Source organism: Peromyscus leucopus, chromosome X (assembly GCF_004664715.2).
Source record: "Peromyscus leucopus breed LL Stock chromosome X, UCI_PerLeu_2.1, whole genome shotgun sequence".
Taxonomy (NCBI): domain Eukaryota; kingdom Metazoa; phylum Chordata; class Mammalia; order Rodentia; family Cricetidae; genus Peromyscus; species Peromyscus leucopus.
Window position 1 is genome coordinate 97,473,767 of NC_051083.1, and position 18,134 is coordinate 97,491,900.

Below are 18,134 nucleotides of genomic sequence, written 5' to 3' on the forward strand. Positions count from 1 at the left end.
AAATATTTGGGGGCCAACACTGTAATATTGTGTACTAACCCAGCTGGGATTTGACTTAAGGCAATTTACAAAGTGTCAGTGATTAATAATTAAGGAATAATCAGCAATGCAAGTCACCCTCCAGCTGCTACTTCCTGGTAAGTGACTCAATGGGGAGCTCAGCTGTCAACCATGATTTGAAATACTGCCTACATTTGACTACTCAAGCTTCCCGGGGGACAGATTAACATAGCTACACCATGTAGCATACTAGTTAGAAAGGACAGAAATCTGTTCCATCGTTTACCCAACACCTGAGGCAAACTATCCCAACTTTACTATTACATTTACAACAACCAGAAATTCTCAATTGAATCCTTCTTCTCCTTGAGCACATGGGTAGACCATTTCTCAGCATCCCTGGCCATGTGACTAAGTTCTCATGAATGGAATGGGAGTGGAAATGATGTGCAACAGTTGAAGGATTGTCCTACAGAAGTTTTTCATGTGTTCCTCTGTGGCTTTACTCCATTTGGGGGTCTTTTGTGAGCCATGTCCCTCAATATCCGTAAGGAAGATAACTATCCTGCTTACCAAGAATACTTATATTGAAACATTACATGTATGAGAAAATGCTATTGTGTTTAAGCCACCATATGTTTCCGGTTTAAAGTATATGAAAACTATGAAACTATGAAAAATAATCTCCATGACTGAAGAGATGGCTCAGTTAAACACTTGTTCAGAGGACTTGTTACTCTTGCTGAGGACCTGGGTTCACTTCCAAGCATCGACATGGCAGCTCACAACCATTTGTAACACTCCAGTTCCAGGGGATCCAATGTCCTCTTCTCACCTCTATGGGCACCAGGCACACATACATACACAAAGGCAAACACTCACACACACAAAATATACCAAATGCTTTCTAATTTCCAAAATATTTTTATCCTCTGACCTCATTTCACCCAAATATGTTCATAATTTCTATTATGTACTCAGAAATCCTTTCCACAAATTCATATATGAAATCATATAGATCACTTTTACTTATCTAGGCATCATAGACTATGCCAAAGAAGTTCAAGAAGATAGAAGAAAGCTGAAGGGTAAAGCTAGAGCTTCAAATGCAATGGAAAAAACCCACTGAGGGTTTTTAGTCTAGCGAGGAACACAGATGCATGAAAAGAGTGGGATGTCTTTTTACAGTTTACTAGTCTTCTCCTTAGAAATGTGCCTCATCATAGCAGATTAAATCACCCCAGACTCCTTCGTCATCTTGCTTTTTGCTAGCTCTGATGTTGGCCTTTGCAAGCACCCCACCCACGACCTTTTCCAATATGATCTTGTGTTCCTTTCAGGTTTTTTCTTCTTAAATAGACCATGTCTTACAAGTCTGCATTTGGGCACATTCTACTTGCACAATTAAAGGAATCAATCGAGCCAAAGCCAGTTGTCTTGCCATCACCATAATGGGTTCGGAATCCAAATGTAGCAATGGCATCTGGTATGGCCTTATGTATTTTGTCTAACTGTAGTCAAATTTCTGTCTTCAGTGCTGTTGCTTTCTCAGAGTGAAGGGCATAGATGACCATTTGTTTCTTCTGAGGTAGATGGTTGGTCATGGATTTCCTGGTCTTGACAATTATGGTGTCATTCATAATGGTGGCTATCCTCAAGTAGCCAAGGACTTTCTGATGGACAACAGTATAGATGTGCAAGGAAGGACCCTGCCCCCAAGACAATTTTACAACTGTGAAGTACAGGAACTGGAAAAGGTGTGAACAAGGCATTAAAGGGAACACAAATGAGCTTCCTGCGTGGGGAAATACCTGAGTGGAGTATTAAAGGATGTGTAGATGATGGCTAGATGCAGGAGAAGAGAGGGGATGGCAGTAAACAACACAAGCAAAGAGGATGGCATAACTAAAGGCATAGATAGAGTGAAGAAGAACATGGTTCATCTTGGGAGCAGTCTTGGTGTGGCTGCAGCTTGTGCTATTAGGCTGTAAATGACAAGAGATGAGACTAGAGGTAGGAAGGGGTTAAAAGCATATCAAATTATCTAACTTGAGACATCATAAAATAATCCGGACTAGTATTAAGGGCAAAGGAGAAACATATCAGTATAAGTATGTGTATGTACACACAGGCATGCATATTTGCATGTTTCTATAACAGACGATGTCAATGACACCAAGGTACATTTGTTGTTAGAGGGTAGAACCAGAACTGGTACCCTAGTCTGGCTGACTTTATGGGCTAAGCTCACAAAGACTGTGTTCTCTGACAATCCTTGGGTCTGAAAAACAGAAAACTGGATTTCTTCACATCTTGCTTATAGACCTTGCCACACTGATTGAAATGCCCATATCACTGACTGCTGTGGGAGAAGCATTAAAGTTTCACTCACATATTTAGGAAGTGGAGTATATGAAGCTATGTAAATACTGTTAACAGTTTCTAGTTAGCATATTGCATTAGCCAGTTAAGGGACCAGCCTGTCAGTAAAGCCCAGCGATGAGTGTAAAGTACAGATAACAGTATTTTAATATGATAGTATTTATGATAGTATTCTATAAACTATATTGGTTCAACTCCTGGCTCTGCTATTTATTAGTTGTATAATTTTCAACTTTACTAAAATTTTAAGTTAATCAGTATGGAATATCTTTCCATTTATTTGGTTGTTATTTTCTTCCAATAATGTCTTATAGTTTTGAGTTTACAGGGCTTACACTTAATTCTTTAATTCTATTGGTTAGTACTTTATTAATTTTGATGCTATTTTCTTTCAAATATAATTTTGGATTTTTTAGTGATACTGCATAGAAACTATCAAGAAATAAAATTTTAACAAATTTAGTTAAAACACTGATGAGATTTTAGTCATGATTCATAAATTGGGACAATCTGTATTCTACAAAATAAAATGAAAGGCTCCCAGTAGACAATAACAGAACAATGAGTTACACAAAGGAGGGAGAAAACAAAACAAAAAGAGAAAATAGCTAATTGCTAACATCAAGTTACTTCTAGTTACCTTTTGTGGTATCAAAGTAGTGAGAACTTCTGTATAACGTGGACTCAGGCAGACTGAATCTCCTGTTTTCCAAAATGCTCATCCTTAAAGTGTTGGTTTGATTATGTGACAGTCAGTGTAAATAGTCAGTGGCTATTTTGTTTTGGTCTGGTCTGTTGAAGGCTAGTTTCCCAGCTCGGTTCAAAACAATGTCTCCCCCACAGTTACTGTTTACTGATTTTGCATGTTTCAGGCATACCCATCTCACTTATTAGAACTAAGAGTTTTTGTTGTTTATTCCTTAGGATTTTTCTATACAAGATTATGTCATCTGTGAGTAGAGTTTTAATTCTTCCTTTCTGAACTGGATGCTGGTTTGTTCTTACCTAACTAAACTCATGATTATCTCTAGTAAAGTGATGAATTGAAGTAGTGAGAGTGAACCTATTCTTCTTAATTTACATCTTAGGGCAAAAAACCTTTTATATTTTTCCATAGTTAGCTTTTATCTGGTTCTCTTCTAGTTACACTTCTCACATGTTTTGATCATGGAAGATTGTCAGCTTTTATCAAGTGCTTTTTCTGTGTCAATCAACATGATCTTATGGGTTTTACTCTTCCCTTCACTATTACATTACATCGATTGATTTTATGTTGAATTACTTTCACAATCCTGGGATACATTCCATTTGGTTAGATGTGTGATCCTTTTTATACATTGTTGGGATCAGATTGCTTTTGTTGTTTATTTCATTATTTTCCCCAACTATTATGGTCTGCCTCAGGCAGCTTAGCTATTAAACAACTGTTGCTTATGCTTTCCAAAATGCCCTTGGAAAAGGGCTGTTGGCCTAGGAAGACAAGGGCTGTGACTGACACTTTTCTTTTTAGAGAGTTGCCTGACAGTCATATACTGACAGTTCTCTAGGGATAGGTTTATTTAGAGTGATCTACAATCCTTCTGCTCCCTCCAGTGGATGCCAGGTGCTGACTTTTCACAGATACTGTAGCAACAGGGCTTTTGGCTTTCAGTGTTGCTGTGGGCTGGGTAAGGAAGCTAGGAATAGGACATGCTAAAACCCTGCAAAACTTGCTAGTCTTCTTGATAGTCAGTGGCTTTACTTGGATAAATTCATCTCTGATTGTTGGACACTTTTGGCTCATCACTAGAGTTTTGAAAAAAAGTCCATTTTAAGGAAATTCTCAAGGTCTTGGTGCTATTTTGTAAGAGTGGATTTTCAGAAGTCCGGACTCTGTCATTTTGAAAGTGTTTTAGAACTTTTTAACTTGTGTGAGAATTGGGGAAATGGCACAGTTCATTCCCATGTCTTCTGCTTGGGAACATCAAAAGAAATAAACTCCAATAATTATAAGCAGAATGAAGTTTAAGGAACACAGGAGCTTCTGGGTAGCTTGTTGGATTTAGAACACGTTTTATTCTTCATTAGATTCCTGATATTTTGCAAAATGCCTGACATAAGGATGATGCTAAATATGTATTTTAAAATATTCTCATTTTGGTTTGACAATTTCATACACATACACAATGTATTTTGTTTTTATGTTTTCTCTACTCCCCCCCACACACAAATTCTCCTCCCACTTCATGTTCTTTTGTTTTTTCTCTTTCTTTTAAATTACTCAGAGTCCAATTAGTGCTGCATGAATGTCCATGGGTTTGAGGTCCCCCACATTACCATTGGAGCATGGGTAACTCATCAGGAGCCAAACTGCTGACAAAAACTGACTCTCCCTTCCCCAATTGCCAACAGCTCCTCAGCTAGGGGTGGGGCCATATGAATCCCTCTGCAGTTTATGCTGGAATGTTCACTGGTTTGATTTTGTGCATGTCTTACACAGGCAACCACAGCTGCTGTGAGCTTAAGAATACACTTTTTAGAAAAAAAATAAATGATTGAGTAAATATCTGTGTTGCCAGACCCATCATAGAACCCTCTTTCCAAAATCGTTATTCCTTGGACTATGAAGGAAGCCATGCTAGATAGCTAAGATACTTCTCCTAGGAATCACAACTAGGAACAACTCTTAGCATAGGGGTATTACCAAATGCCCAGCTCTTATAAGGTGCAAGATACTGAGATTTGTCACACACATCAGCTCACGGTAACAGCAGATATTGATCTCACACTCATTTTACAGATGATGCCAATGGTGCTAAGAGACATTTGTTGCTAGGTGGTAGAGCCAGAACAGATAGATAGCTAGTCTGGCTGACTTCCTGAGCTAAGCTCACAAACACTGTGTCCTCTGACAATCAATGAATGGGTAGTATGGTCTGAGAAACACAGAAAGATGAGTTTCTTCACATCTTGCTTGCAAACTTTGTCACACCGATTGAAATGCCCACATCACTTACTGCTGTGGGAGGAGCATCAACGTTTTACTGACGTATATAGATAGTATAGATAGTGATCGTATATGAGGCATTTAAATAGTGTCAAACATTTCCAGTTAGCATATTATATTAGCCAGGTAAGGGACCCGCCTGCCAGTAAAGCCCAGAAATGACCAGGCCCCTGAGTCGCTTGTAGGAAAGGTGAAAACAGAGGGGCCTACCTAAGGACATAGAAAAGGTACCAAAGAGCTGAGTCACCTCACTTCGCTTGGTGCCAGATTTGCATGCCATCCATCTTTCCAAACAGTGCACATCTTTTCAGCACAAATATTTTTGGCCTTCACTGCCATTGTCCTCCTGCCCCTTTGGAATGCCTCGTTCCCCAACAATGTTAGGCAATGGCTGCAATTTATTATACATGTGTCTGATATACTACCACAGAACTCTTAGAAAGTCTTGGCTTTCCCCCTTTAACAGTAAGCTCCTCTTGTTCGATTACCTTTCTGAGACAGGGTCTCACTATGGAGCTCAAGCCAGCTGGAACTCACCACGGTGACTTTCCTGCCTCTGCTTCTCCCATGCTGGGATTACAGTTGTGAACCATCATGCCTGGCTTAAGTTTGCTTGCTTGCTTCCTTCCTTCCTTCTTTTTAAAATTTAATTTTCCTAGCATACATGTGCAGTCAGTGTCTCCTTTCACCTTTACATGGGCTCCGGAGAGCAAACCCAGGTGGTCAGGCTTACATGACTAGGGAGCGCTTCAACAACTGAGCCATCTCAGCAGCCCTTAGGCTCTGTTTAAGCCAGTCATTCTCAACCTTCCTGATGCTGCGACCCTTGAATACAGTTCCTCCTGCTGTGTGACCCCAACCCTAACATTGTTTTCATTGCTACTTCATAATTGTGATTTTGCTACTGTTATGGATTGGAATGTAAATATCTGGGTTTGCTGATCATTTTAGACGACTCCTGGGAAAGGGTCCTTTAACCCACAAAGGGATCACTATCACTTGAGAACTGCTGCTCTAAGTGGAGTGATGTGATTACTTTTTGCCTTTTGCAGGGGTACTTCTTGGCAGGAAAGATGCAAAATTGGATTGGCAAGAGTTTATCCCTTGCTCAGACAACTGGGAAGTTTCCTCGCTTTCTTCTTAGCAGAATTCCAACTTCACTTATGAAGGGAGAACCATCTCCCTAGCCCCTTACCAAGCCTCTCGTCTTTGACTTTTGTTTCTACAGCTGTCTAAATAGTCAGTTGGCTTTAATAGCACATTTACCCGCTGACCCCATGGCTCAACAGAATTTGATTTGTTTATTGCAAGAGGTGCATACGGGACTCTCAACAATTATTTAAACCCGCTCCAGCCCACTGCTGACTAGTGCTTGTGGGAGGAGCATGACCTGGGAGACTTGGGGTGATTTCCAGCCTGCAAGAGCCATATTACTAGAAGACTATTAACAGGGCAAACACCTGTGTGCTAAGATGCTTGCAGAAGCCACACAGAGGGTAGACAGTCTAGATCCCCAGATGGCTGGCTCTTATAGATCATTAAGGCCACTCCCCTCTCCAAATTCAAGGATTATTTTGCCAAGTAAAGGTTAGAGAAAAGCTCTTGCATATTTTATCTCATATTACCATTTTATAAGAGAAAGGGCTAAAATGAAAGACACTCGTTAGTGTGGATCCATATAATGACTTTGGGAAAATCTCACAGCTTTGTCATGGGAACTTAGGACATTCATTAGAAAGGGGAAGATTTATGCAGTATGAAAAGGAAACAGCATAGGATATTCCGAAGCAGGAAAAATCAGCAGGCACCCAAGTCCCAAGGAAGGGCTGGAGAAAATCATGAAATTAGAGTATGGCACTTCCTTCTGGAAGCCTTCCTTGATTTCTCCAGCCACATTCCTCCTTAAGCCCAGATCACTTCGCTTCTTTCTGTTGGTCGCCATGCTGTCCTTGTTCTGTGACTTGGCTTTCTATTTGACTGGTAAGCTGCTGAGGGAAGGAACACTGTCACATGTGCCATTTCAATCTCAGCATGCTTTGTGGCACTTATGGCACTTGACGATATGAGGCAGTTTCCCCCCTCTTCTCCCTGTTAAAATTCCGACACAAATGATCAGAAGGCTTTTCCCCTTGGCCACTCAAGCACATAACTCATAAAGCACATGCCCCTGCCAAGTCCTCCAAGATGCAGACACCATTTCTCTTTTCATCTCAATTCTGTAGTCCCTCAAGGCATTTCTCTATCAGTAGTCATAATAGTCAGAGACAAAATATGCACAGCATTTCCTGTGCTTTGGGTACTTTTAAAAGCTCTTTATATGGGCAGATGGTCCCTGATTCATGATGCTTGGACTTCTCATGCTACAAAAGCAATATGCACTCAGTATAAATTGTACTTCAAATTTAAAAGTTTGTTGCTGCGCATTTGAGGCCAGTCTCAGGTATATTAGTGAAGCCAGTTCTCAGCCTGTGGGTCGTGACCCGTTTGGGAAGTCAAACAACCCTTTCACAGGGGTCCCATAGCAGATGTCCTGCATATCAGATACTCACATCATGATTCATAACAGTAGCAAAATTACAGCTATGAAGTAGCAACGAACATAATGTTATGGTTGGGGGTCACCACATGATCAACTGTATTAAAGGGTTGCAGCATTAGGAAGGTTGAGAAGCACTGGATTAGTGACTTCCATGCCAGTTAGGACCAAAGAGTGAGACATTTCCTCCAAGAACCAAAATAAATAAAAGAATGAATAAAAGGAACTACAAATCTGAACTTTTTCTTGGGTTAGGCATATGCTATCTGATTCCCTTTGGTGCTAATGGGCAGTGACAGTAGCATGAAAGGAAACAATGATTCTCTACAGTGGATGAGGTTGCTAAACTAGGGTGCACAGAGGTTCCAAATACAAGGTATTTGCAGTGTACAGCAGACTCACGAGCATGGAAGCCCATTGGAAGTGGAGGCAAAGCTACTATTATATACCTAGGAAGTTGGTACTATTTTAGCAGCCAGTTACAGATAAGGTAACTGAGGCCCAGAGAGGTGAAATAATAATAATAGCCATAACTAACATGTCAGTGCCTACTGTGCTGGTTGAAGAAGAAAAAGTTAGGGACAGACTTCTCTGGGTATTCAGTTTCCACCGTCCGAAGAGGCAACAGAAAGTGTGGGGAATTTCCTTGTAGAGCAGAGGACCTGGCCTCAGTGGGCTCTTGAGAGGTGAGCCAGGTGGTGAGACAGAACAAGTCAGCAGGCATGGAGCTTGTATGGGCTCTGTCAGGAATAGACAGTAAGTCCTCAGTCCATCCTGTGGCCTGCCTGTCACAGAGCCTGTAAGAAAGCAAAGAAGAAAGAAGGAAAGAAGAAGAAAGGAAGAAAGGAAAGAAGAAGAAAGGAAGGAAGGAAGAAAGGAAGGAAGGACCAAACCTCTATCTGGATAAAAAATGTTAGTCTCACGTTGAACCATCTCACTGGTTATTTTCAAAATGACTTTAAATCATTGGTGATGAACATAAAATGCAATAGAAGTGACCGGAAGGAAGGGTTCTTGGACAGGTGCTGAACAGCCAGAAGTTTGTGAAGCAGTGCAGTTGGTATTCCTTGATTCATCGATAAACTTTTTTCTCTTGTTATTCCCTAAACAATTGGGCTTAACAACTTTAAGTAGCACTTACATTGTATTCAGTATGTCTAGCAAACTGACGATGACTTAAAGTATATATGATATCATGCAAATAATGGAGAACTTTTTGTAGGAGACTTGAGCACCCGAGGGTTTGGGTCTCCAAGGGGGATCAGTGGCTAAACAGAGCTCCCTGTTCTCTGAAGTTACTGTGGTGAATTGTCTTTGAATGCTTATAAAACAAATGAACCAAGCTGGAAACTTTGTAGCAGATACAAATATTTCTTTCTTTACTTTGAAAATAGTAAGATTTGAGAGGGGAGAATTAGTGATCCTCTTCTCCAGGAGGGGGGAAGATGAAGGTCAGCTAGGCAGTGATGGTGCACACCTTTAATCTCAGCACTCAGGAGGCAGAAGCAGGCAGATCTCTGAGACTGAGGCCAGCCTGGTCTACAGAGCAAGTTCCAGGTCAGCCAGAGCTACACAGAGAAACCCTGTCTCTTAAAACAAAAACAAACAAACAAACAAACAACAAGAAGAGTAACCTCTTTTTCATCAGTAATTGGCTACATACTAAAATGGGCCAGACTTTCACTGTATCAGAGATCAGCTCTGCAAAAGACAGTTTATGAACAATGGGGGTGTTTGAAAACCGGCCCAGTGGAAATGATCCAAGATGCAATGACTTTTGTTTGCTTTGTGGCTCCCAACCAAGCTGTGCTCCGGAAGGCAATCAATGACAATGCAAATTGAGAAATACACTCTAGGGCAGTTGTTCTCAACCTTCCTAATCCTGTGACCCTTGAATACAGTTCTTCATGTTGTGGTGACCCCCAACCATAAAATTCTTTTGTTACTACATCATAATTGTATTTTTGCTACTGTTATGAATCGTAACATAAATATCTGTGTTTTCCAATGGTTTTAGGCTACCCCCGGGAAAGGGTCTTTTTATTTTTATTTTTATTTTTTTTTAGCTCAGGGGTCATAACCCCCAGGTTGAGAACCACTACTCTAGAACTTCCTTTAACCACGGCAGTGAGCTTGCCTTCTTATCTCAGCATTGCTGAGCTATTTTGTACAAAGCTGGCTGTGCTGTTGCCATTCGCTTGCAGAGTTGATCCTGGATCTGGGCTGCTACTTTAAAGGGAAAAACAGATACAGGCTCATACGAGACATCAATAGGAAAATACACTTCCCATGTCAACCTAGACCTGAACCCCACTAATGGAAGAAAGTGGGGCTGGAAGCTGAAAACTATATCCAAACATATTTTTAAGTATATATTTTTGCTTGAAAATAATTACACACAGTGGTCAGTATTCGCTCAATGGCATTCTCTTACAGATACTCTAATTCTCTTGTGTGGGGTATGATAGATGGACTTCGAAAGGAATTGTAACAGCTGGATTGCATCCTATACATGGTTTCTGCTAGACATGAGATGGCAAGCAGGGGGTGGTGGGAGTAAATTCCTTCTCTGAAAGGGCCTTCTGAAATGAAAGGGGAGCCTGTATTGGAAAGTTTCTCAGCAGGGAGGGAGTGGGTGACAGTATATGAAAGCCAGGGAAGAGGAGAGCCTCACAGTTGAGTAAAGCCATGCAAGAATTCATATAGGGCACATGGTCAGGGTCAGGGGCACCTGGGAACTGCAACCCTACTGGCTTAAGTCGGGAAGCTGGAAGGAGAAATCCTTTGAAGAATAAACATACCAAAGCAGAGAACTGTAAACCAGCGGTCAAGCTAATACCACAGACCCAGCAGGGAGCTGGGAATTGATGAGAACCAAAGTCATAACCGATCCTGGTGACATGTCTTAGACAGCTGGCTGTTCTTTGAGGACTGCAGCACCAAGCTCAATGCTGGGAGGATACAAGGACGTCTAGTGCTGAGAAGCCCCATTTCAGTCCCATTTCTGCCTCTCCCCCAGGACCAGATGCATTTTAGAACTCCAAAGATTGTTAACTTTTAGAACAATAACATGTTGTTTGTACCATAGGTCAGGTAATTCCCAGTGGTAAGGCAGCACTCATCATTACATTTGCCAAACTTAACATATGCACATCAGGATGTCCAGTTAAATACAAATTTCAGATGACTGAAAAATAATGATCTTTAATAAATGTATTGATAGACCTCAACTTACAACTCTCCAAGCCAGGTGTGATGGTCTACTCTATAATTCCAGCACTCAGGAGATTGAGGCAGGAAGATTGCCAGGAGTTCAAGGCCAGCCTGCGCTACTTATGAGTTTGAGGTTAGCCTGGCCGACTGAGGCCTCTTATCAACAAAAACTCTACAAAACTTCATGTCTAATTTATGAATTTTTACCTGTAGGATAGTGTGAAGGCTGTACACATTCAATGGGAAGCATATTGTGAATTTGAAAATTCTGTCTTTCTGGAGCATTCCCTATGTGGTCTGAAACTTTTATGATGCTGAAGAGTAGTGGAACCACAGCTGTCAGTTAGTCCCATGGTCACAACTGCAAGTGATGTTGCTAAGCTGGGATGGTCTACAGGTTAGCTACAGTAAGTAAATGTAGCTTTGACTTACACTTTGAACTGGCCATGGATTTATCAGGATAATCTGTCCTAAGTGGAGGGGCATTTATAATGAACTTTTAGTCTGACTTGACCTCTGATTTGTAGTAGAACTCAAAACCAAGTCTTTGGGTTTGAGTCTTTTTCTATGTAATGGTGTTGCCTTCCTCACAGGACTGTTATGACAGTCATATAGATTATGGGTGGGAAGTACTTTACAATGCTCTCAGCGTTGGACAGATGGATGCATCTTTGCTCACATGACAGAATAATACAAGATGCTGGCCTAAAGCATTCTTCTAATGATACTGTTGCAAAGTTACAGCCATAGTCTTTACTTTATAATCAGATGGAAAGACCTGGTGTTCAAATGATAGCCTCTTTGCAGAATGACCTGGGGCAATTTACTTACTGTTTCTGGCCTTCAGTTTCCCTATCGCAAAATGAGGATTATAAAGCCACCCATATCTTAGTGTCATTATGAGGATTAAGAGAGTTAATTCAATTGCCAGGCAAGTAAGAAACAAGCATTTTTTTTATTGTGGATTATTACGAGGATTAAATGAGCCTTTCACTCAATACAGGGTAGTTATTTTCATCATTATTGTTGCTGTGAAATAGACGGAGGATTTTTGCTTCCTATATATACATATATAGATATATAGCATTGAGGTGATGAGATGTATGATTTAACCAAGTCATGCTTAGACATAATTTGTATGCACTATGTTTGCTTCCATTATCAGTCCCTCTGTACATTCTGTGGATGTGTCCTGTTATGCTAATTATCGGCTTTGAATTCTGGAAAGGAGTTTTGTGGGGATGGCAAAAGAGAGAAAAAGATGGCGAGGTACGCGAGTGCTATTGTACTGGAAAAGTACATCCAATTGGAGTCAGCACACTCCTTATTGTAGTCAGATCCTATGAAAGCCCTCTAATAATTGAATTCTGGAATGGAAAGCTGGATTGTTATGCAAGATGCATCATAGAGGACGGCGGGTAACTTGGTAGCTAACAGAGAGAAATTTTTGTTGTGAGAGACTGGGAAATCAGGCCGGCAGAAAAGATGGCTTGACAAGCTGAGGTATCTCAGGGCTGCTTTTCAAGCTGGGATGAAGGACTGCATGAGTAGGTTTTTCACTCAAAGTAAAAACTAGAGGCCATCTGTCTCTTGGAACCCTTCTTTCTCTTAGGAGTTTTCTTTCCCCTCGCTTTTCATTAACAAATCTAAGTATTCCCTGCTTAAGCAAACAAACAACTTGCAGGGTGGACGGGGTCATCTGTTCAGACTCGTAAGACAGCAGTGGACTGTGACTCCTGTGTGTTTAGTGCAACCCAGGAACAGCAGGACCTTCTCTTTTGTCCTCCCAGCCATCCCACTCACTTCTCCACCGTTTCAGTCAGTCACAGTCTCCTTCTCTGCTACAGATAGGAGGGATTTTTTTTAATTTAAGAAAATTTTTATTAATTTCACATACCAACCACAGATGCCCCTCTCATCTCTCCTCCTACTCCCCCTTAGCCTTACCACCTCCAATCCACCCTCCATGCCCTCCTCCGAAAAGGGAAGGCCTCCCATGGGGAGTCAGCAAAGCCTGGTACATTCAGTTGAGGCAGGTCCAAGCCCCTCCCCGCTGCATCAAGGTTGAGCAAGGTGTCCCACCATATGTAATGGGCTCCAAAAAGCTAGTTCATGAACCAGGGATAGATTCTGCTCCCACTTCCAGGAGTTCCACAAACAGATCAAGCTACACAACTGTCTCCCGTATGCAGGCTCCACAGCTGTCAGTCTAAAGTTTGTGAGTTCCTATGAGCTTGGTTCAGTTGTTACTGTAGATTCAGATAGGAGGGATTTTTAATGCTTGGAAGGCCTCTAAGAAGCCACTTTCCAGTTTGGAGATGTTTAAGAAGCCACTTTCCAGTTTGGAGATGTGGCTGAGGATTAGTAGTATGCACAATGCCTTGATTCCAGTCCTCAGCACTGGAAAAAAATAACCTTCCTGTCTGCTTTCTGTCTACACTATACCAAAAACAGTTCACTTAAGCTAGCAACCTTTATTAAGAACCTACATCACCGAAAACCAATAGTATCCTAATTGGGACACAGTCATCATGACTCATGCGGCCAGAATCTAATTCCGGAAGCAGAGTCCTAACATTGTAACAATCAGACTCCTGCCTCCCAGGATGGGATTCCAGGGGAGGGACAGCACTCCAAGGAAGACAGGAAACTTTCTAACGGTTGAAGCAGAGAGGTAAACTCAGCTGAGCCCATTGTCTCTGCAGCTGAAAAGAGGATCCAATTATCTGGAATTCCATGGGAGTGATCATTTCTGCTGAGTATGGGGACCATGAGGTCCTTGATGGCTTGATTTTTTTTTAAACAAAGTATCCTAATCTGTGCCTTTTTTTCTTCCTTTTAGGGACCAACCTTGTGGTTGGCTTCCTCCTCCCTCCTTCCCTTTTCCCCTTCAGGGCTGATGAATTCTTCAATGCTAGGCTAATGCTCTACCAATCACTTAATTCTCCAGCCTCAGTAGTAGTAATTAATAAGAACTTGACCGTGGGCCAGGTGCTTTACAATTATTCACTCCTTTCATTCCTAATTCTCCCAATGATGACTCCAAGAGGACACATTATTTTAGTTGTACTAATGAAGAAATTGTGACAGAAACACGTGGCTTGTCTAAGTGCTGAGAACCGAGTCTTTAAACCAAAATTGGCCTCATCACATCATTACTACTCTAACTTAGGGGTCATTTGAATATAAGAGCCTATGGACCAAATCCAGCCTGTTATGATTACTTCTTTTTAAAAGTAAAGTTTGCAGAAGTAAAGCCATGCCCATTTCGTTACATTATACCTCAGGTTTCTTTTGTATTAGGGTGGCAGAGGTGAGGATCACAAGAGAAAATGTGGCCTACAACACCAAAAATATACTTGTTTTCTGGTCACGAGATAACCACTATACTACACAGTCTCTAGTGTGTAGGCTCTGAGTGAGACAGACCTGAAGTTAAATTCAGGTTTTGCCCCTTCTTAACAGTATGTGCTTGACAAATTCTTTTACATTTTCATGTCTCAGTTTCTTTATTTGTATAATTGTCTCTGAGAGTCTACATATGAAAGCTCCTAAGATCCTGCCTGGTTGCCTGGCACATAGTACATTCTTTCAAAATGACAGTTAAAATATTTTCAGTAGCAATGAGGACAGTTAGAATATAGTTCTGTCCCTGGCACATAATGAGTGTTCACTTGAATACCAGTTATCTGGATTTGTCCTTTTCTTGTTACTGTTTGCTTTTCTAGGGCCGTGAGTTGCTGAGGAAAAGACTGAAGTTTATTTACAGTTAGAAGTAGACGTGTAAGAGCAGGGGAGTCAATGGGAGTTTGGTCTGGGTAGGGAATTAGCAGCAGGAGTTCTACTGTGGACCAAGCTTTTGAATGCTTTGAGCCTGAGAGATATAGGCTGGAGGTGTGGTATATATGGGAGGACAGACTCTTCAGCTCCAAGTTCATCATTGTCTTTATTCTTCAGTCCTTGTGTGGCACATGAATGGACTCTGACTCCATCTTGAAAGATGTGAACATTTCAGAAACATTCCAGTGTATGCTGATGGCTGCGTTCTCTAAGTTCCTGTAGCAACTGCAGAGAACAAATGAGTGGGTTATTTTTGTTCCTAGTTGTGCTTGGTTGGTTTCCCTAATGAGACTCCAAATTTCTTTAGGCTGAGATGCCTTCTATCCCCTCCTGTTTAGAAGAGCTTTACTGGTATTAAATAATAATAAAGAGGGCTAGGAGGGTAACTGAGTGGTGGAGCATGGGTGTGCAAGAAGGCTGGGGGGGGCTTGATGCCCTGCACCCAAACAAACATCGAAGGGGTGCATGGTTATTTGTGATGTGTGTTTAGGTGGGTTTCTGTCTGTCAGGTGGTTACCTAAAATAAAGAGATAATAAGTTTGAGAAGTAAGGTCTTTCTGAAATAAGAGAGTAATTTGATTAAATGACAGAAAAAGCGAGGAAAAGAAAAAAAAATACTAAGAGGGGAAAACAATGCAGGACACTGGATAGGGGAGCCTTCTGTGGGGCGGGGTGTGCCTCTTAATTGTTTAGATGGAATGAGCATGATGAAAATCCCTACTGCTATAGAGGCAAATCTTTGGTGGCAGCTAACAATCCTTTTCTCGTGTCTCTGTGGAAGTCAGCCTTCTAATTTCAAGATGAGTTACTTCACGAACAACTCAATTATTGCCAGTGTCCGAGAAGAGATAGTTTGTTTTTTATATTATATTTGGAGCTCTCCTATATCCAAATGGGATACATACTTCCTGTAAGAGATAACAGTGACCCTCAAGCAAATTCTTGGCTTTCCTGATGCTCTTGTATGGAAAGCCTATGGGCTTGCATCAGGAATTCTTGGCAAGTAAGACTACAAGAGAGTTAAGACCAAGCAACCAAAGGGAGTGAGTGAATTTTCTCTGAAGTTAGCTTTGTTCTGCAGGATGTAACATCGAGTTGAATTTGTTTCAGATGAATATCAGTGGTGTATATATAACTGCTCTGCACCACCTGGAATTCCTTGGCATTTGCCTCTTGCTTGACTGAGGTTGTCCTCTATGACTCTGAAGATGAAATAAGAAAACGGGCAGCTGGACCTGACAAACTCAAAATTCCTGGCTTCTTCGAGGTATTGTATCCTCCCTCCCATTTTGCTTACAGCCCAGATAATTTATTTGGTACATTAAGTCAGTTGTAATGATATTTCTTAATTAGCATGCCACGAAGTCATTGTGCTCAAAGCCTTTAGAAACTTACTTTAATGCTGTTCTTGGGGTTCCATCTACATGACCCCCATATTAATGAAATGGTGATCAGCAATGCAGCAGGATCAGATTAGTGTATCAGAAGGCTCACTCTTTAGAGCCTGGAAAATAGGTTGGCCAAACAAGTGAGAGTAAGGTGATGAAGCACCTGGAGGCAGGAGAACTGAGTACAAGTTCCTTTTGACTGTCCAGGTGACAACCGGGGCTCAAAAGAAGGGATGGGAATGCAATATTGGGAAGTTGAAGATGAAGAGTGGAAGTTTATTCAGAAAGATAATACCTCTGTTAATAAATGATACAGGGGAATCTGGAGATTTGGGAGGCTGAGTTTCAGACTGATATGGATGAGTTCATTTTAGTTATGATGATCTACTGTCCTGAGTAAACTGATATTTAGAGTGCATTCCCAGAACATTGGTATTTCAGCTCTAAAACTTAGAATAACCTGGGGAAAACAGGATGAGCTGGTCATATAAGCTGAGTACATGTTGAATTTGAGATGTCTCCAGACAGTGTCCATCAGGTGGGCGGGCATGTAGATGTGGTGTGTAGGTAGAGGGGACAACAGAGTTGGAGAGGCAGTTTGAGAGTTGCTTGCATAGAGATGGTAGTTGACACCCCAGAGCTGGGTACCATAATTATGGGAAGACGTGTAATATGACATTGTAACTACCTCAGATCCTTTGTGAAATGAAAAGCAGTGCAAAGGAATGAATAAAGTAAGAGGAAAGCATAAATGGAAAAACAAGCAGTAGGCTGGAGTTTGAGGAATGCCTACCTAGACAGAGAACAAACGGGTAATAGAATATATGAGAACAGGAGAGGGGCAGTTGAGGGAGGAAAGAAATCCGCAGGAGAGGAACAAAGGCTTGGGGGAGGTGAGGGGACAAGCCAATCAACAAAAACAATGAATGAGAACTGCATAATGGAACCCATCACTTTGTATGTTGACTTAAAAAAACTAATTAAAAAATAAATCTGATACTGTGGCAGAGGAAATTGAAACAGTTTGGTGCCTGAAAATATAGCTTGGGCTAGAGTGCTATCCTAAGTTTTGGGGCTTTGGGTTTAATCCCCAGCACCACAAACAACAAAGAGAACAATGTATTAGAATATGACAGTGAGTCATATTAGTAAATGTGAGGGTTGATATTGAGGATTGGTGATAGATTGTTGTGATTAAGAAAATAATATTTTTTTTTTTTTTTTTATTTTTCGAGACAGGGTTTCTCTGTGTAGCTTTGCGCCTTTCCTGGAACTCACTTGGTAGCCCAGGCTGGCCTCGAACTCACAGAGATCCTCCTGGCTCTGCCTCCCGAGTGCTGGGATTAAAGGCGTGCGCCACCACCGCCCGCCAAGAAAATAATATTCTATAGCTCGGAAAGATGGCATAGTCCTATAATCATAAAAATCAGTCTGGGACAGGAAGCTGTAAAGTTGAAGAGTATCTTCAGCTACATAGTAAATTTGAAGCCAGCTTGAGCTACATGAGATCTTGTCTCAAAAAATGTAAAAGCACTGGGGAGGCAGAGGAAGGTGGATCTCTGAGTTCAATACCTGCCTGTCTACAGAGTGAGTTCCAAGGCAGCCAGAGCCAAACCAACCAACCAACCAACCAACCAACAAACAAACAAACAAAAAACAAAGAACCATAAAAACAAAGCAATGTATACAGAGACTTTATCAAACCACATAGAAGAAAAGTTGTAGAAAAAAATATACAGAGAACCTAGAGACCTTGGTACTCATTCATCTGGTTGAACCTGAAATATGA

General features: G+C 41.2%; 1 protein-coding gene and 1 pseudogene across 2 annotated transcripts in view; both read right to left on the minus strand.

Moving 5' to 3' along the window:
- The window catches only part of Trpc5 (transient receptor potential cation channel subfamily C member 5), a 261,694-nt gene that overhangs the window by 52,797 nt on the left and 190,763 nt on the right, over positions 1-18,134 (minus strand). The gene's annotated exons all lie outside the window — the stretch shown is intronic.
- Positions 897-2,718, minus strand: LOC114698314 (annotated as a pseudogene).